Source organism: Musca domestica, unplaced genomic scaffold (genome assembly GCF_030504385.1).
Source record: "Musca domestica strain aabys unplaced genomic scaffold, Musca_domestica.polishedcontigs.V.1.1 210, whole genome shotgun sequence".
NCBI lineage: Eukaryota > Metazoa > Arthropoda > Insecta > Diptera > Muscidae > Musca > Musca domestica.
Window position 1 is genome coordinate 591,982 of NW_026712259.1, and position 18,581 is coordinate 610,562.

The following is an 18,581-nucleotide window of genomic DNA, read 5'->3' on the forward strand; positions in this document are numbered from 1 at the left end:
CTGTCACTCCAACAATAACAATCCCTCCAATCCATCCAATATACCCAAAAACACAAACAAAACAGATATTTACAGCTATGATAACTATGAAAACCAAACAATTCTTTACAGCCCAGCCCATCCAAGTTCCATATTATGTACTTCTTACTTCTGATGAGCCCATTTGCCCTAGAAGAAAGAACTCAGAATTTTATTTGTATGCCAAATTAGCCAGTGCCAACATAAATGCTCATTTGTATCAAAGAATATTGCATATAAAACCTTCCGCCTGAGCTTCAACAATTATAACTCGGCAAATAATTTTGTTTTGGATCCAAATGTAAAATCTATTGCTTTGAATGCTTTTATCCCAGATAGATTTGTACAAAAATTTTATGTTATTAAATCCGTACCAGTAGAATTCACTGGCAAAATGATATATGATCGAATCAACAGCAGCGACAATGATTTCAAAGCTGTATCAGTATATCGTTTCAAATACAAAAATGAAAATGGTCAGTATGTGCCGTCCCAAACCATTAAAGTAGGTATTGTAGCGGACTACGTTGTAAAAGAACTTAAAATGTTCAACTCTATAGTGGAGACGGATTTATATATTCCACTTGTACGCCTATGTAAAAATTGCGGTCGTTTAGGTCATATAGCCGTAAAATGTAGAGCCAAAAAAAGATGCCTTCTTTGCGGGATAAACATTGAATGTCCCATAAACTGAACAGAGCCAAAATGTGATACATGTTTGTCGACAATTAAATGCAAAACATACTGTACTCTACCCAGATGTATACTATGCAACATGGAAGATCACAATGCCATGGATGTCAAAAAATGCAAAAGATACAGCAATGAAACAAATATTCTGGAGGCTATGGCAATCACCAACCTTTCAAGGAAAGAATGTATCCCTAAAGTTTCAAACAGTTACTTTGAAATTTTAGATGAACCAAATTATGAAAATCAATTTCCCCAAATTTCTAAAACAAGCAGAAGACCAGTTACTTCCTTCAATGATGAACTCAACAGAAGGAGAACTAAAGTCAATTACAATAAAGTAGCAGCATCAATACCTCGTAGAGCACGTATTACAGCTGAACAGGAAACGATTGTACCCTCTAAACCATCCTTTGAATTCTCAAATTTTTTCAATGTTTCTGAGTATGAAAAAATATTATCCACTTTCACTCAACAAATGGCTGCCGCATTAACCAATGCCAAGTGTACAGAAGGATTACAGATCTTAGACAGTTTTTCAAATGCCTTAAAAGCACCAGCAATAGATGGACCTTTCAGTTCTAACCAAACCGAACATGATAATCTTACAGCACAACATACAAAGTTTGAATAAAAATAAAAATTATTTAGAACTTTACTTAAACAAATTTTCTGTCGATATATGCATCTTATGCTAGGAACACAATTGGAGCGAACGACGAATTTTTTCGCGGCGTATGTTCGTCGTCAAAAATAAAAACCATATGTGTATATGGAAGTACACACAATCACGGCGCCGGCGAAAATTTCGTCGGTCGCCCCGAACTCAATTAGCTTTATTTCTATTTCATACGCCGGCGAACGGCGACAAAACAGTACAAGGTGGCCATACTTGTACGAATTTTATGTGTTTTAGTAAATAAAGTTACTTTTTACTTAAAAATTTGTTATGGTCACTCTACTATCTGTTATTCGTATAAAAAAACATAAATAATTTGTTTATTTATTTGTGCACTTGCGCCTGAGTGAGGATGGATATCAGTGAATTTATAATAGAGAAGATGGACATAACTGAAATTATAAAGAATTGTGAGTTCTTGTATAATTTTCATTGTAGTCAACAAATGAGCAAAAAGTAAACAACTTCATCAGCTGTTTTATAATTTCGTCGGTATTGTGTTCCATACGACGAATTTTCGCGGCTCATTTTGTCGCCGCGTAGGGCGAAATTCGTCGTTCGCTCCAATTGTGTTCCTAGCATTAAGCGAAATTTTTAATGTAGATGAAAATGCATCATCATCTTACGTAAACAATTATGGATTATTCTGTAAAAAAAGAATCGACAATTATGGTGGCGTTGCCATCCTGCACAAAAAAACTATTAAAATGAAAAAATTACCTTTTGCATCGAATTTAGACATCTTAATATGTCAAACTACAAACCTGTCTCAAAATTTAACGATTGTCTCAGTATACTTTCCGCATTCTGTAAAATCCAATGTTTCAAAAACTGAAGTATCAAAACTTTTAATCTTTCTAAATGGAACATCAAATGTCATTATTGGCGGGGATTTTAATGCAAGATGTAAAGCATATGGTGACGTTTTTGACACAGTTCGAGGATCCGCTGTGCAAACCTTGATGGACAGTTCGGCATTTCGTTGTGTTAATGATGGCTCAGCAACCTTAAAAAAGAATCTATTTGACAATTCTTTCGGTTCTGTGTTAGATCTTACCTTCACAAATATGTCTTCAAACTTTAATTGGAATGTAAAAAATACAAGCATAGGAGGAAGCCACCACAGACCAATCCTTATTAACATAGATAATTTTACATCAAAGCAACAGTACTTCCTAGCATAAAAACATCTCTTCAAAAACTTATCAAATCTAAAAATTGATTCCAATATGAATGATATTCAATCGAAGCTAAAATCAACAATAAAAAATTCAACTTTTCTCATTACTGCTGAAATAAAATTTCAAACATGGTGGAATAATGACATTAACATACTCTTACGTCAAAAAGAGGCCGCAGAACAGAAATTTGATAGATACAAAACCACTGAAAATGCCCTAAGTGCAATCAATGCTATATCTAAATTCAAAAAAGCTGTAAAATGTCAGATTTAAGCCAATTATCTAATTCAAAATCGCTTTTTCCGTTATGTAAAGAGCTGTAAATCGGTTTTCGAACCCCAATTTGCTTCTAAATGGAACACTGACAACAACGAAGCCTTCTTACGTCATTTGAGTGAACAGGTTCCCAACAACAGACAAACTATATCCACTTCAATTTATAACAATCAATCTGCAAATTTCTCCATGGAAGAACTAGACAATGTTCTACAGCAAAAAACTAAACCATCTGCAGCTGGTCTGGATGGAATCACTTATGAAATGGTTAATAAACTATCCCAAGATAGTAAGCAGCACTTTTTGAATTCTTTTAATAATCAATGGAAAAACTGTGAGTTTTTTGAAGAATGGAGGAGAATAAAAATTGTTCCCATACCGAAAAAAGGAAAAAATTTAGACATCTGCACAAATTTTCGGCCAATTGCTTTAATATCTGTACTGGCAAAGATTTTAAACCTCATGGTCAAACAAAGGCTCAATGATTTTCTAGATGAACATAATACTCTTCCACCTAGATCTTATGCATACCGCAAACAAAGGCTCAATGATTTTCTAGATGAACATAATACTCTTCCACCTAGATCTTATGCATACCGCAAACATGTGTCAACTTCAACATGCATTAATGACATACTACACACAATAAACACCTCCAAAGAAAAAAATGACAAGGTGATTGTTCTCTCGATGGATGTATCGAAAGCCTATGAGTGTGTCGATATAAATTACCTGAAGATGATTTTAATAGAAATAAACATTCCACTCCAAATAAGATTATGGATAATCAATTTCCTCTGCAAAAGTACTCTTTGTATGGGAAACTCCACCCTAAATATATACAATGGGATTCCTCAAGGCAGTTGTTTAAGCCCAACACTATTCAACCTATACACAATAGGCCTCCATGGTTTAGCTGATGAAAACACAAACATTTTCCAATATGCGGATGATTTTATTTTGCTTGTGGCAAGCCATGACTTTGATAGTGCCAACAATATTTTACAAATCAAAACCAATAACATGGTATCCTTATTAAAAAAACTAAACCTTGACGTCAATGTTGAGAAAACTTCAGTAATGTACGTGGCTAAAGGAGGTCGGAGAAATCCCAACATTTTACTAAATGGAGTCCAAGTAAATGTTGTTAAGTCCATCAAATTTTTAGGGAGACATATTTAAAACAGTCTATCACTCAAGGAGCACTACGAAGAGGTGATGATATCCTGCAGAAATACTGTTAATGCTTTAAAAATGTTCACGGGTCCAAAAAGTGGAATTCATCCCGCAAAAGCTATAAACCTGTCAAAATCACTTATCTTTTCAAAGACCGAATATGCAATCTCATCGATAGCTCACAGACCAATGTATATAAACAAGAAGCTAACAAGCCTTCAAAATCAGTTGTTAAGAAAAAATTTGGGACTGGTGCCTTCCACTCCAAATCATGTGGTATACGCTCTTGCTAGTATGCTACCAACAGATTTAAGAGCTCAACATTTGGCGGCTAAAGAATTGATAAGACTTAAAATATACAACTCTTCTCTGTATGAATACTTCACCTCAAATACCTCAAGAAAAACTAGTCTTGGATATGTCTATGCAAAGTTTCGCACAATTTTTGAAAATCTCAAAATTGGTTACAATCAACATCCGACCAACAAGGTAGATTTCATGCTGGATATATTTAATACTACCAAAAACAATACACCAACAGAATAATTCAAAGCACGCTACTACGAATTAATTAACGACTTCAGATCGGAAGGCGTTTCTATTTGGGCGACGGATGCTGCTGTTTTTAACAACAACACAGGCTGCGCTGTCTGCAATATATCTGCTAATCAAAATTTTGTTTTCAAAATTAATGAAAAACTTTCTTCTCTTACTGGTGAACTATGTGCAATTGAAAAGGCAATTGATTTGATGATCGAAGACGGTGTCAGCACAGCTGCTTTATTTACAGACAGCAAAAATGCTTGTCTTCTGCTTAAAAACAACACATCTCACAATTTCACTGTGTACAATATTCTAAACAAAATAGTTAATTCGCATTTAAATAAAATCTCGTTTGTTTGGACACCTTCCCATGTCGGTATACCAATCAATGAAACAGCCGATTATTTTGCGAAGCATGCAGCAAATGTTGGTTCACCAATCAACTTCTGTCTGTCGGTCACAGATGCGTCGAAACGCATTGAGTCACTCCTGTGGAATGAGTTTATAGAAAATTACAAGGACATCTCACGGACTAAAGGAACTTACTTCTACAAATTCTTCCCGGCGCCTGCTAAACAGTCCTGGTTCTTTTCATCAAATATGAAACCTGAAAACATAAAGATTGTTAATCGATTGCTCACTGGTCATACTTACACCAAAAAATATTTCCACAGGATTGGAATTGCTGACTCAAATCTTTGTGAAACCTGCAACGAAATTGAAGATGAAAAACACATAATTTTTTTCTGCAAAAAGCATCAAAATCATAGGAATGATTTTGATTTGTTCAAGAAATTTAATAACTTACCGGAAATCCTGATGTCCAAAAACCAACAAAATATAGATGAATTAATCAACTTTATTGCACTTTGCAAAATTGAAGTTTGACTTTTATTTGTAAATAATCATCATATTTGCTTACAGTTCTTTATTTTTTCCTTTAGTTTTGATTTTTTTTTTGTTTTGATTTCTCGTGTATTCCATTCATATCACTACATTCTGTAAACACACATATACTGTAAACAAAAAGAAAACGATAATAAAAGAGTACTGATACTTTTCAAGTAACCAATAACCGGTCATGGTGAATGGGCACGAAAGTGTTCTAACCACCAACATACTTGACGACGTAGAAGTACAAAAAAAATAAAAATGGAACTATGAAAAATCTTCGTTTTTCTGTGATAATTCATGTGTGGACCGGAGGTAAGTTGATAAGAATAAATATTTTTCCATGACACATTTTTTTACCGCCAATCTTTTTATGCCGGAATTAATCAGATTACCCTCGGGACACATATTCAATGTTTTTGTTGTCTCATTGACATGGTGGTGTGTCAATTACCATGTGGTGTCTCAGCTATCACCGTTAATGCAGGTATACGTGTATGTGTACCCACGCTTCATTCAATGAAGCGCTGTCGGCGCCACATAATCTGCATCATCTTGTGTGTGTGTGCCCATTTGTCTTCTTCTCATTCGCACACAAACTTGCTTGCATTAGAGTTTCGTTGACGCAGCATGTGTGCATTCACCGCATGCATACCATTCAACCTACGGATGATGGCCGTCTCATTCACACACATACCTGCTTACATTACTCACTCCACTTAGAGTTTCGTAAACGCAACATGTATGTATTCAATGAATGAACGATTTCTGGTTATGGAGAACGCATTTGAGTGTGTTTATGCATACTGCTCATCACGGTATACCATAGGGGGACTTGTTACACCTTAACGTGCAGTGAATTCTCTTAGCACACAGGTATTTTCCGTTCGAGGTCATATTGGACGCAAACATGTCATTTATGGTTCTTGTTACTTTGTGCCCAAATTATCTGCACAGCTTGGACCGATAACTCAATGAGTGGACGTACAGGTAAAATCTTAAACTATCGTTGATTTTATTACTATTTCTAATTGTTGGTTTTTAATTTTTTTTAGGTACCCCAACGATTTGCCACGAACCTTTCAACATAGACCCCATCTCCTGAGGCAGATATTTATGATCGCTTTATAATGGTATAATTTTGGATTTCCCAGGTGGATGCAGTATACCACTTAATTTTTTATAGAGGAATACAAATTTATATATCCTTTTTGCCTGATATTTGGGATAGGTGAGTGTTTATTTGCTTCATGCTTAACAACATTACTAGCTCCATATTAAAAAATTTAAGGGTTTAAATGATCATTACCCAATAGGTATATACCTGAATGTTTGTTTATATATAGTTGGAATTAAATTGTTTGACAAGCATATTTTATGGGAGGTGAATTCTTTTATTTACCTGCCATCACAAAAAAATTGATACAAGACATCGGTAATAGTTGTGTGTGCATTTAAGAGAAAATTATGTTTACCATTATATGCACACAATCGTAATCGCTGAAGAATTTTTATTGACCATTTATTAATGTTATTTTGTTTCTTTTTATATAGGTATTTTTTGTTTGGTAACAGCAGTATATGGACAGTTAACGGCGTCACCCCCTTGGAGTAGGAACATACATTGCGAAAAACAGCGAAATATTTTTATACCTGAGGATTGTCAACTATTTCTCATTCTTGAAACACATCGTGGAAAAAGTTTTACCAACCCAAATAGGTAAGTGTTTATTTCCTTTTTGTCACAAGTGGTCAATATGAGGTTTAGTGTGTGAAGTATATCAAGAAGGTTGTTTTTTGGTATTGCGACTTCGTAGCTGTGTCTTTGCTGTGCGGGGCATTTGTGCGTGGATATTTTTTTATCGCATGCGATAAAAACACATTGTGGTTCTTTCGTATGCGGTAATATGGAAAGATACAAATTTATGCTGAATAATTAATATATGTGTGAATAATTTATGGATCGTTCTTGTATAATAAAATCCATGCGGTTTTATTAAAATTATTTTTTTTATGAAAGGTTTACATACACACCAAAAAAATTAAATCAATGTCAGATCATATTGGGCAATAGATTAGTATTTGATATGGTCGCTTTACAGTTTATAGCATGCTACAATAATAATAATAATAATAATAATTTATGGATGAACATATTGGTGTTTGAAAGTGAAAGTCATTTGACAAATTGAGGAGGGAACCAATAACCTTCGTATATTATTGCCTAAAATTTAGTACTTATGATTAATGCACTTCCTGAAATGTATGTAAACATGGGATTTCCTCAGAATTTATTCATTGGTGACTTGATATGGCAATTTAATATTATTTTGACTAACTTGGTATAGTTCACACTGCCAACATGTGCATGCTTTAACCTCAAATATTGATCTTTTTATTTGATTATAATGTATATTGCATTTATACCTTAATTCGTTCATTATATATTATTTATTGCTTTTTTTTTGTAATCTATTGTATCTCCTTTTTGACATTGGGGGAATAGATGTTTTGTATTTGAGAGATTATTACCAGAAATTTACAGGCGTTTTTTTACATTTTACATGCTAATATTTGGTTCCCCCATTTTGTTTTGTTATTTATTAAAAACTTTTGGTATGTTTCATTCTTCAGTCCCAACGTGGGGAACTCCCACACCCTGAGATTTTTTCTCAGCTGGGCTATAGTTCGCTTATCGCTGCCAGTACAGACTGGTTGACTCGCTCTGACGCGTTCGACTGCGGGAAGTAGTAAGCTGTTTTGATGTGGGTAATTTTATAAGTTTTTATCATTCCTTCAAAATTTGCTGAGGTAAATTGCTTACCGTTATCGCTGTGTACTATCTCTGGAACTCCATATACACTTGATTTTCTAGGAAATTTACTACATTTTTGGAAGTAGTTTCTTTCATTGCATGCAGAAAAGTGAATTTAGTGAAGTGGTCGACCACAATGAAGATATATGCATTTCCCTTTTTAGATGTTGGGTATTTACCAAGGAAACCTATATATAGTTTCTGAAAGGGTCTTTCAGTAATTACTTCATTTCCGATATTAGGGCGCATTATTTGGTTTGCAGGCTTGGTTTCTTTGCATATTTGGCAATTGGTTATATATTGCCTTACTTGGGAGGTCATTTTTGGCCAATAATAAAAAGTCTTAAGTCGGTTTACTGTTTTATGTATACCATCATGGATCGATCCAGTGTAATTATGGGCCATTTCAATTAGGGCATATGTGATTTCTTCAGGTATCCATAATTTCCATTCAAACTCAGTGGTTTCTGGTTCAAAATGTTTCACCTTTATAAATATTTTTCTTTGTCCACTTTTAAATCTGGAAGTTGCTCTTGGTTTTCCTCTATCGTATTTCGCAATCCGACATATTCTTCGCTTTCGAATGCGGTGGTTTCAAAGTCGAGAATATCTTCCGCAGTGATTTCTTCTACTGTTACATCTGATTGTATTGGCATCCTAGAAAGAGTATCTGCTACTACGTTTTCCGAACCTTTGCGGTGTTCGATCGTAAAGTCAAACGCTTGCAGTTGCAGCGACCATCTGGCTAGCCTTCCACTTAAATCCTAAAGTGACATCAACCACTTAAGACTGGCATGGTCCGTAATTATAGTAAATTTCATGAGATCGACGTAGGGTCGGAATCTCTTGACGGTTAAAACCGCGGCCAAACACTCCTTCTCCGTAACAGAATAATTTCTCTGACATGCATTAAATTTCTGCGAGTAGAATGCGATTGGGTTTTCACATCCATCATCGTCCTTTTGGAACAATACTGCCCCGATTCCATAATCGGAGGCATCACTCTGTATATAAAATTCTCGTTTGAAATCCGGATGTCGGAGTACCGGTGCGGATGTTAATGCTCTGATGAGTGATTGCGAACTTTTGTCCTTTTTTTAAAGTATCTGTAAGTGCGGCAGATATGCTAGCGAAGTCCCTTATAAATCGTCTGTACCAACCGGCGGTACCCAGGAAACTTCTGACTTCCCTTGGAGTTTTTGGTGTTGGTATTTTTAGAATGGCGCCTACTTCATCAGGATCCGTTTTTAGGCACCCGTTACCAATTATGAAGCCAAGATATTTTAACTGTCGAAAACAAAATAAGGATTTTTTTAAACCAATGGTCAAATTGGCCTTCCGAAGACATTCTGCTACCTCACCAAGTAATCGAATATAATTGTCGAAATCATCGGCTATGATTAAGAGGTCATCCAGATAAATAAATACATTAGATTTTAGTCTGCCTGGTATCACTCGATCCATTAATCGACATAGCCTCTGTGCAGCGTTGCATAGACCAAATGGCATTACACGGAACTGGTAGATCGGTCGATCTGGTACCGTGAACGCGGTGTATGGTTTGGCCTCTTCCTCCAGTTCGATCTGCCAAAACGCATACTTTAGGTCGACGCTACTTATGTAATGTGTTTGGTCTATCCTACTTAATATGCCGTCTATGTTTTGTAGAGGATATGCGTCTTTCACCGTCAATGCATTAAGTTTTCGCGCATCTAGGCAGAATCTATTCTTGTCGGGTTTTCAAACAACTGTAGTTCTGTTGCTCTATGGCGAATCGCTTTCCTCGATCACGTTCAGAGCGAGCATATTATCAATTTCCTTGTACACTATTTCCTGCATGGCAGGCGACAAAGGGTAGTGCTTGTCCTTAACCGGATTTGCACTTTCCATTAGTTTAATGCTATGTCTTTCTAATTTAGTGCAGCCCAATCCGTTCTTTTCAAACGTTATGAACTTGTTTACCACGTTTGCAAGTGCCTGTTGTTGGTCTCCATTTAACTGGTGCATATTCGTGTTTTCGTTCTTAGCATCTCCGCGAATTTTCTGTTGTATTGCTATATCAATTTCTTCCACTGGGACGATTTCTGGTTCAATTTTAAACAACTTCCAGAAATCTATGCCTAGATACAGGTCTTGCTCTAAGTCTGGACACAGAAAGAGGGACATTCTTGAAATTTCTTGTTGATACTCAACATCCACTTCGATTATTCCCAGTATACGATGGATTTTCCCGGAGGCAGTACTGACGTTTGAGGTATAGGGTTTGACTTCTATTCCTATCTCTTCTACAATCTCTCTACAATGCTTACCTAATAAACTTACGGTAGCTCCTGAGTCTAACAGACCTTTTATTTCCCCGCCTTGTATTTGGACTAAGACATAAGGTCTCGGATCTTTTCCATATTGGGTTCTTACAAGGGCTTCAGATACAGCCTTTTTTATTGCCTTATTTTGCTTGTGTCTTAGTCTAAGTTATTCGATTCTTTGTTTATTTTTAGTTACTAGCTCATGGTTTGAGTTAGCAGCTGGATTTTTGTCAGTACACCCAACATAATTTTCATGAAAAATTCTGGCTTTTGTTGCATTATAATTCTGTTCCCTAATTTTTGGGAGTTCTGGAGCGCGGACTGTTCGGATGAACGCTGATTCCCCGCTGCAATCAGGTTCTTCCTCCCGTTTCCCGATCTGCAATTCACACATTTTGGCGTAGTAGTGTTAGGTTTACCACATTTAAAACAAAATAAATTTCTTTGTGTAGAAGGACAATCCCTAAACCCACGACCAGGTTTTCGGCAATTCCAGCATACTAGTTGGGTAGTAATAGCGGCGAGCTCTACCACCTCATCTGAGTCATCTATAATGGGAAAATTATCTATATCTTCTTCTTCCTCTTGTATAGCGTTGACATGTATAGGTCTATTATTCGTTGGGTGCTGGATTGGTACAGGATTCTTGCGAAAAAATGTCCTTTCCACTTCCAGACATTCTACCCTTAATTGCTCTAAAGACGAGACTTTCATAGAATAAACTATACCTGACAGATTCTTTCTTAAATTCTTCTTTACGAGAGAGATCATTTCGAATTCAGAGACAGGCTTTTCCAACCTGGACCTCATCAAATTAATATCATGAAAGAACGCGTCAATCGACTCTCGCGGCAATTGCTTGCGTTCTAAAAGATCACGCATTTCTTCGAAACATGTTCGCCGTGTCTTAAATCTTTCAACTAAGGAATATTTTAATGACTCCCCACTCGTGAGCAGGTCCTGAGACTGATATGTGGAACTCTCCCAAGATATCCTCCCATTCCAAATTGTACTGTTTTTGAAAATATTCTAAACGATATATAAAGTCTTCTACAGCCAGACTGTTAGGCCTACCCGAGAAATTAATTCCAAATCGTTCAATTTTTATACCCTGACTACTGACATTGCTCATTACTGTTGGTGTCACAGTGTTTCTGCGATTCCTATTCGAGGGTAGCTGTTGGTGCCACGAATCGTTGGCCGGGATTGTTTGTGGGTTTTGATTTTGTGGGTTTGTATTTTGTGGGTTGGTATTTGGTTGGGTTATGTTTTGGGGGTTTGGTGGAGAGGTCTGTCTGCCTATCGTTAAGGATGCTACTGCGTTATTTAATTTGTATATGCCAGCGTATACCTTCTCTAATTCTTTTGTAACGCTAGCCTGTACTAGGAGTGTAAATTTGCCTGGGCATGATTCAAACTTTCTTGAACTAGACTCCTTACAAGCTGGGCTACTTCCAGTGGATTAATGGGCGGTAAATTAGGTGTTGCATTAATCGCAGGTAATCCTGCAGCAGCGCTTGTGCTGGGATTAGGATTATTTATAGTAGTGGACATATCGCAGAAACTCGGATCGACGTTGGCGTTTGAATTTTGCATTTTGGAATTTGTTCCCTTGGTCGTATTTTTTTTCTTCTTTGGGGACTGTATAGAAGATCGGCTTAAGTCAAACGTTATTGATCGATTTCTTTTGCTGCGCCTTTTGCTAGACGCAGATTCGCTCATTAGGTTGGATAAAAATCACTTATAAGATCCTAACAAATCTATGGTTGATTAGTATACTCTCGTGGACATAAATTATAATTTAATGCTACTTTTAATCTAAGTTATCGATTTATACTATTAGTAACTACTTTCCAACAGGGATTATACAAAGGTAAAAAAATACTTATAGGTAGTAGAAATAAAACTAATTACTATGAGTTAAATTTTTACAACAAATATATTGAATGAAATATGCGTTTATAACAATTACACAGGTATTATAAAAAAATACAACAATAAAAACAAGTTATACGAAAAACAATTCCACTATGTGAGAGTTCGTGAAGGGCAATCTCAGCTATCAGGGGTTTGTGTGTGGGTAATATATATATATATATATATATTTTTTATTTTTTATTATAGTTTTAGTGTCCCATATGGGTTGCCACAGTGCGTTAAATAGGGTTGATTGACAAAAGACTTAACACATTTTGAAAGGCTAGTATCACACATTCTCCTAAGAAAGCTATAGGAAAAAGATTTTGTGAAACGAGAAATATTTCACGATACAGTCTATGATTTTTTTGTTTGCATCACAGCAGATATCGCTTTCCTCTATACTATCCTTGGTCTATTTATACTACATTAACTAAACGGAATACAAAAAAAAAAAAAAAAGATAGGTCATAAAAACAATACTTTCTTTTTTACACATCACGAACAATGAGTTATTGCACAGACCCTATTGATTGAATTGATTATCCTAATTTACTATCTATCTATACTTAAATTGCACTTTAATCACAGTTACTTTAAACGGTGGTTGCAATAAAAGTTAGGTTGGTAAGAAAATGTGACACTCGTTTGTATCTATTTCATCCTATGGGTTATTGTTCTATGAGTAGATGTTATATCACAGAATTGCATTACATGTCTTCGCCTTAAGTCTTGCCTCTATTTCCCAGAACTCAAGCAGGGGTTATTACTTTTGGATATTATAATTCTTGGACTTATGTTTTGGCGATTAGACATTCTAGTTTCAGAATTGGGCGCCATATTGTTATGTACCGCCTACAGTGGTGCTTCAGGTGGGGTTCCATCTAGCTCAGGAGTGCAACTCTCAGGGGGTTCTCAACCCTTCTACCTTCAGGCCTAGGGGACTAACAACCAATGTAAAGGGGGAAAAACACAAATAAAACAACACGATCACAAACACGACACGCACTCATGGCAAAGGAGCTTGGTGGTTATGACTCCTCCACTCTGCCCACCCAACCTTGACTCTTCGTATCCTTTCTCATTTGTTTCAATGGCCCCATTTGCCACACACACTTTTTCACCTATAACATACCCTTCCTTCCCTCTCTCACACTCAAGTTAGAAAGACATGATAATTAATTTAAACACTTAAACATATACATTTATTGACATTGCCTTTATCATGGTCTCTTAATGGATTATTAACACCAAACAACACGAGCAATGTGAGTCAATATTCGGGACGACAACAATCTTCACACTAGGTATTTGGCCAACTCGGGCTATTTTTACTAATCTAAGGTATTCTGCCTAATGGAGCTCGATTAGGTAGGGCTAGACATTTCTTTAACCTGTCTAAAAGAAAAAACGTTTCGTCTAAACCTAGTTGAACGTTGAGGGTGTTCCTTCACTCACGTCGAACGAGTTTCGTGGCATTAATTCTCCTCACAATAATAATACTTAGATTAAAACATAAACGAGTATTAACTACTAAACAACACAACTTATTTCTAAAACATTATATTAATACTATAGTTTCTTTTTTTAATTTTTGATTTTAGGTTAGTTTTTTTTTTCTCGGACTTAATGTCAAATCAATTAATAATATATTAATTTCCTTGTTAATTTATTTCAGATTGGTTAACGGTCGCCTCACATCCGTTGATAAAGCACTACGGTTCCGGTTCCACTTAACCTGAGATAACTATTTAAAAATTCTTTATCTTCGTTACCTGGTTGACCAGATACTTAATTGGCTTGTGGGAACTTATGTCGGCGGTAATTATATGGCTCTTTTCTGTCATAACGGACCCTGTCGCATCAATCTGCTGGCTTGCTGCAACTTAGATGTCGACACAAATTTTTCTATGGCATATGGCCGGTTTAAACAAGGCGACCTTCCGCGTAAACTGTTGGAAGGCCTCGTAATGGCTTGCAATCTGATGGAATCTTAAATGGAAGGGACACAACACTTGTTACGACCAACATTAGACAACACCACAATTTCAACTTACATCTATGATTTTTATCCATCCAACATAAAGAGAATAAATGCAAGGCACGCAGCCGTATAAACCCGTCAATAAAACTTAATTTTGTACCGTTGTTAAATGCCGACTTTTTCCAAATGGTCGATTTTGGCAAACGAAATAAAATGTTGTTTTTTCTATAGCGCATCAAGAAAATCTGACTTTCTTTTGGTTATCTCTACGCTTTTATACGGAAAAAATGACGCCAAGACTAATTTCCCCTTCTCATCGATTTTCCCACAATTTTCCAAATTTATTTACTTTTCTTCACTTGACTGTTCTACTAAACATAATCATACGCACAGAACTGCATTTTTCTAACGCCGATCTAAAGAATCTACTCAGCAAAAATCAACACAAACTTGGCACTACCTTTTTTCACAAATCAGGAGACCCCGCATATCCGGCTCATTTTCAGTTTGGCGTTCGATAATTGCCGGTTAAAACTAATGCCGGCTTGTTTATTTTATTTATGGCATTTATTTATTGTGAACACCATCGCAACATACGTTTTACGAAACAAATAAATAAGACAAATATTTGTTAAATCGAATATAATAAAAGAGAGATTTCTTTAAATAATTCATTATTTTTTTGTGGAAATTTAAAATGAAAAATTGATCTGGAATATTTCTTTTTTGATACTTCTCCCAACAAAGACAAAAGTATTAAGGATTTTTACTGAAAAAAAAAAAAAACAAAAAACGCAAACACATAATTTTTTCTTGCAATCAATTTTGAATTGTAATTAACAGAACAGCGTTGGCTTGTTTGTTCGGGATACCATAGTATGTTGTTGTTGCAAAATGGTCAGGCTTAATCCCTTTATTGATGTTTTTATAAAAACAAAGTTTGTTTATTAGCGGGAAATGATGATAATGTTTACCGATGATAGGCAGGGAATACCTAGTTTTTGGAAAGAGCAACCAATCCTCATCAGTTCCCTGGTTTTTTGTCTGTGATATTCTCCTCAGAAGTTATTTTAAAAATAATAACAGAAGTTATTTAAAAAAAAAAATCTATGACAATTTTTTACCCAAGTGACAAGTGCGTAAGCCCAATAGAAGAGGAATCAAAGAATTACATTAAAGCAAAAAAAAAATTCTTCTAATTCTTACAACCGCACTTCTAAACATTTTCATCTTTCTCAACTTGCTATGCTTTCGTTTTATATGAACGAAGTAGCATAACCATGTAAGTTGGTTTTGTCTGTTTTGTTTTTTCTCTTTCCAAAACCTAGGTATTCCCGTCATTTCCCCCTGGTAAACATTATCATCGTTTCCCGCTAATAAACAAACTTTGTTTTGGGCCATGGATTGTACTATAGTTTTTAATTGCTCATGTTGGAGTTATTTTCAAAAAGCAACTGAAATATAAAGACTTGTAAAGATAAATTTGCGTGAGTTTCACTGTAATTTTGGCCTTATTGCATAGGTATTTCGAGGGTATACAAACGGAATGACAAAGGTTATAGCATGATGTAGGATATTCGAAATAATATTGGTAGTAATATGAATAAAATGCATTTTTTAACTCATCACTCCTTGAAATTGGTTAACCAAAAGATGCGCTGTTGTTTTTCACCACACTGTTTTCGTGCTCATGTTTCTTTATAGATTTGAAACCTATAATATAAAAAAGGGTGGTGGAAAGTTAAACAACGCATTAAATTCTTATAACTACCAATATTATTTCGAATACCCTCCATCATGCTATAACCATGTCATTCCGTTTGTAGTTCCTCGAAATACCAATAAAAGACCTCACATTTCTCAGTTCAATCTGACACTTAGCTACGCACAAAATCTGCAAATTGGAGAAACAAGAATGCCAACCATTAAAGTGTTTTCGGGTACTTCGCATCCACATCTGGCTCAAAGGATTGTCGACCGTTTGGGTATCGATTTGGGCAAAGTGGTCACCAATAAATTCAGCAACTTGGAAACATGTGTCGAAATTGGTGAGTCTGTGCGCGGTGAAGATGTGTACATTGTACAATCTGGTTCCGGTGAGATTAATGACAATTTGATGGAATTACTGATCATGATCAATGCCTGCAAGATCGCATCAGCATCCCGTGTAACAGCTGTGATTCCTTGTTTCCCATATGCTCGCCAAGATAAAAAATATATGAGTCGCGCCCCAATTTCCGCGAAATTGGTTGCAAATATGCTATCAGTGGCCGGAGCAGATCACATTATTACTATGGACTTGCATGCATCTCAAATTCAAGGTTTCTTTGATATTCCCGTGGACAATCTTTTTGCTGAACCAGCCGTTCTAAAATGGATCAAAGAAAATATTACAGAATGGAAGAATTCCATTATTGTCTCACCTGATGCTGGTGGGGCTAAACGTGTGACGTCCATTGCTGATCGTTTGAACGTTGAATTCGCACTGATTCACAAAGAACGCAAGAAGGCCAATGAAGTTGCAAAGATAAAATTGCTGTATTGGTCGATGATATGGCCGATACATGCGGTACAATTGTTCATGCTGCCGATCGTTTGGTGGAAGCAGGTGCTACAAAGGTTTATGATATTTTGACACATGGTATCTTTTCTGGACCAGCGATTTCTCGCACAAACAATGCCTGCTTTGAGGCTGTGGTTGTTACAAATACTATTCCCCAGGATGGCCATATGAGAGATTGTCCCAAAATACAGTGCATTGATGTCTCTATGATGTTTGCCGAAGCCGTTAGAAGAACACATAACGGCGAAAGTTTTTCTTATCTCTTCTCAAATGTTCTATATTTATAAATACGTTAAATGTATTATATTAATCATAATACTTTATACATAAATACTACTGTTCATACTATCTTTGTACAATCCTCTTTTTTCTTCATAGGACAATTTTAAAAGAATAACAAAAATAAATTTTGGTTTCCCATTTGACATTGTCGTTAGACGATTATGCATTTCTTAAATGAAATGTTTTTAATTATAAAAAATATAATATATTTGTATATTAAATGAAATATAAATTCTTGATAACGATCTTTTTATTTTAATGGTTTTCTACTTCATGGGGAGGTATTAAAATTAAATAATAAATTTAAGTAAAATGGAAACGGGATTTTATTTCATTCTATTTTCTTATTATAGACAACGAAAAAAATCTCTCTAAAATGCGTCAACTAATAGAATTCGTAAATAAAAAATGTGCGTCCTTTTTGTAGAATGGAGAATGCCAAATTTTTCGCCGTCTTTGTTGCGTGCTCTGAGAGAGCCTGAAAAAAGTACAGTTAATTATCTGATCTGCATCATCTTCAACATCTGATGCAACACCTAATAATGTAAAACATCAAATAATAAAATTGGTTGTTGTATTAACGTTGTCATTCCATTTGTAACTTTTCGACGTACTTATATTAGATCCAATAAATACTATACTCTGTATTTTGACGACTTCGCAAATACAAAGCATCATTTTTGAAGCATGACGTCTACGATTAAGATATCCTTCATCAGATTTCACTGTAAGTAATCAAATAAAAAAGATCTTCTGAAAATATTTCGCACTTTTATTAATAAAATTGTACCGACTTTTTTGATTTGCTTCATGAAAGAAACATAACATTTACTTTTAGGCAGAAAATGTTTTTTTCTATTCAAAAATCATAGTAAGCTATTTACATAGGCTTAAAAGTGCTATAGTTAATTACAATTCAAAATTCATTGCAAAGGAAAATTATGTGTTTGCGTTTCTTGTTTTTTTTTTCAGTAAACATCTTTTTTAAAACTTTTGTCTTTGTTGGGAAAAGTATCAATAAAAGAAATATTTCAGATCAATTTTCCATTTTTAATTTACACAAAGTCAGCACTTTATTTTAATTTGCTGCAAACATTCAACACCCTGTAGGCTGTAGAAAACTCCAAGGGAATTTTATGGTACCGGGTTTGTGGATCAAAACCCCAAAAAGGTTTCGGGTACTTGGGCAAAACTTTAATTTCACCGGCTGGGCAAACCAAATCTTCCTTTAATCTGATACTTTGGAGCAACTCTAGTTTA

The 18,581-nt window shown here is 35.3% G+C and overlaps 2 long non-coding RNA genes and 1 pseudogene across 2 annotated transcripts; 2 read left to right on the plus strand and 1 right to left on the minus strand.

The window, feature by feature from the left end:
• Positions 1–4,766: 4,766 nt before the first annotated feature.
• On the minus strand, positions 4,767–5,763 carry LOC131802567 (uncharacterized). The gene is made up of 2 exons (XR_009342264.1): positions 5,372–5,763; positions 4,767–5,270 (listed from the first exon to the last, which is right to left on the minus strand). It is a non-coding gene; the product is annotated as an uncharacterized LOC131802567 (long non-coding RNA).
• A 91-nt stretch (positions 5,764–5,854) lies between these two features.
• Positions 5,855–15,090, plus strand: LOC131802568 (uncharacterized). The gene is made up of 4 exons (XR_009342265.1): positions 5,855–6,444; positions 6,510–6,685; positions 7,009–7,174; positions 14,171–15,090. It is a non-coding gene; the product is annotated as an uncharacterized LOC131802568 (long non-coding RNA).
• Positions 15,091–16,250: 1,160 nt separating this feature from the next.
• LOC131802523 (ribose-phosphate pyrophosphokinase 1-like) lies at positions 16,251–17,326 on the plus strand (annotated as a pseudogene).
• The last annotated feature ends 1,255 nt before the right edge of the window (positions 17,327–18,581 follow it).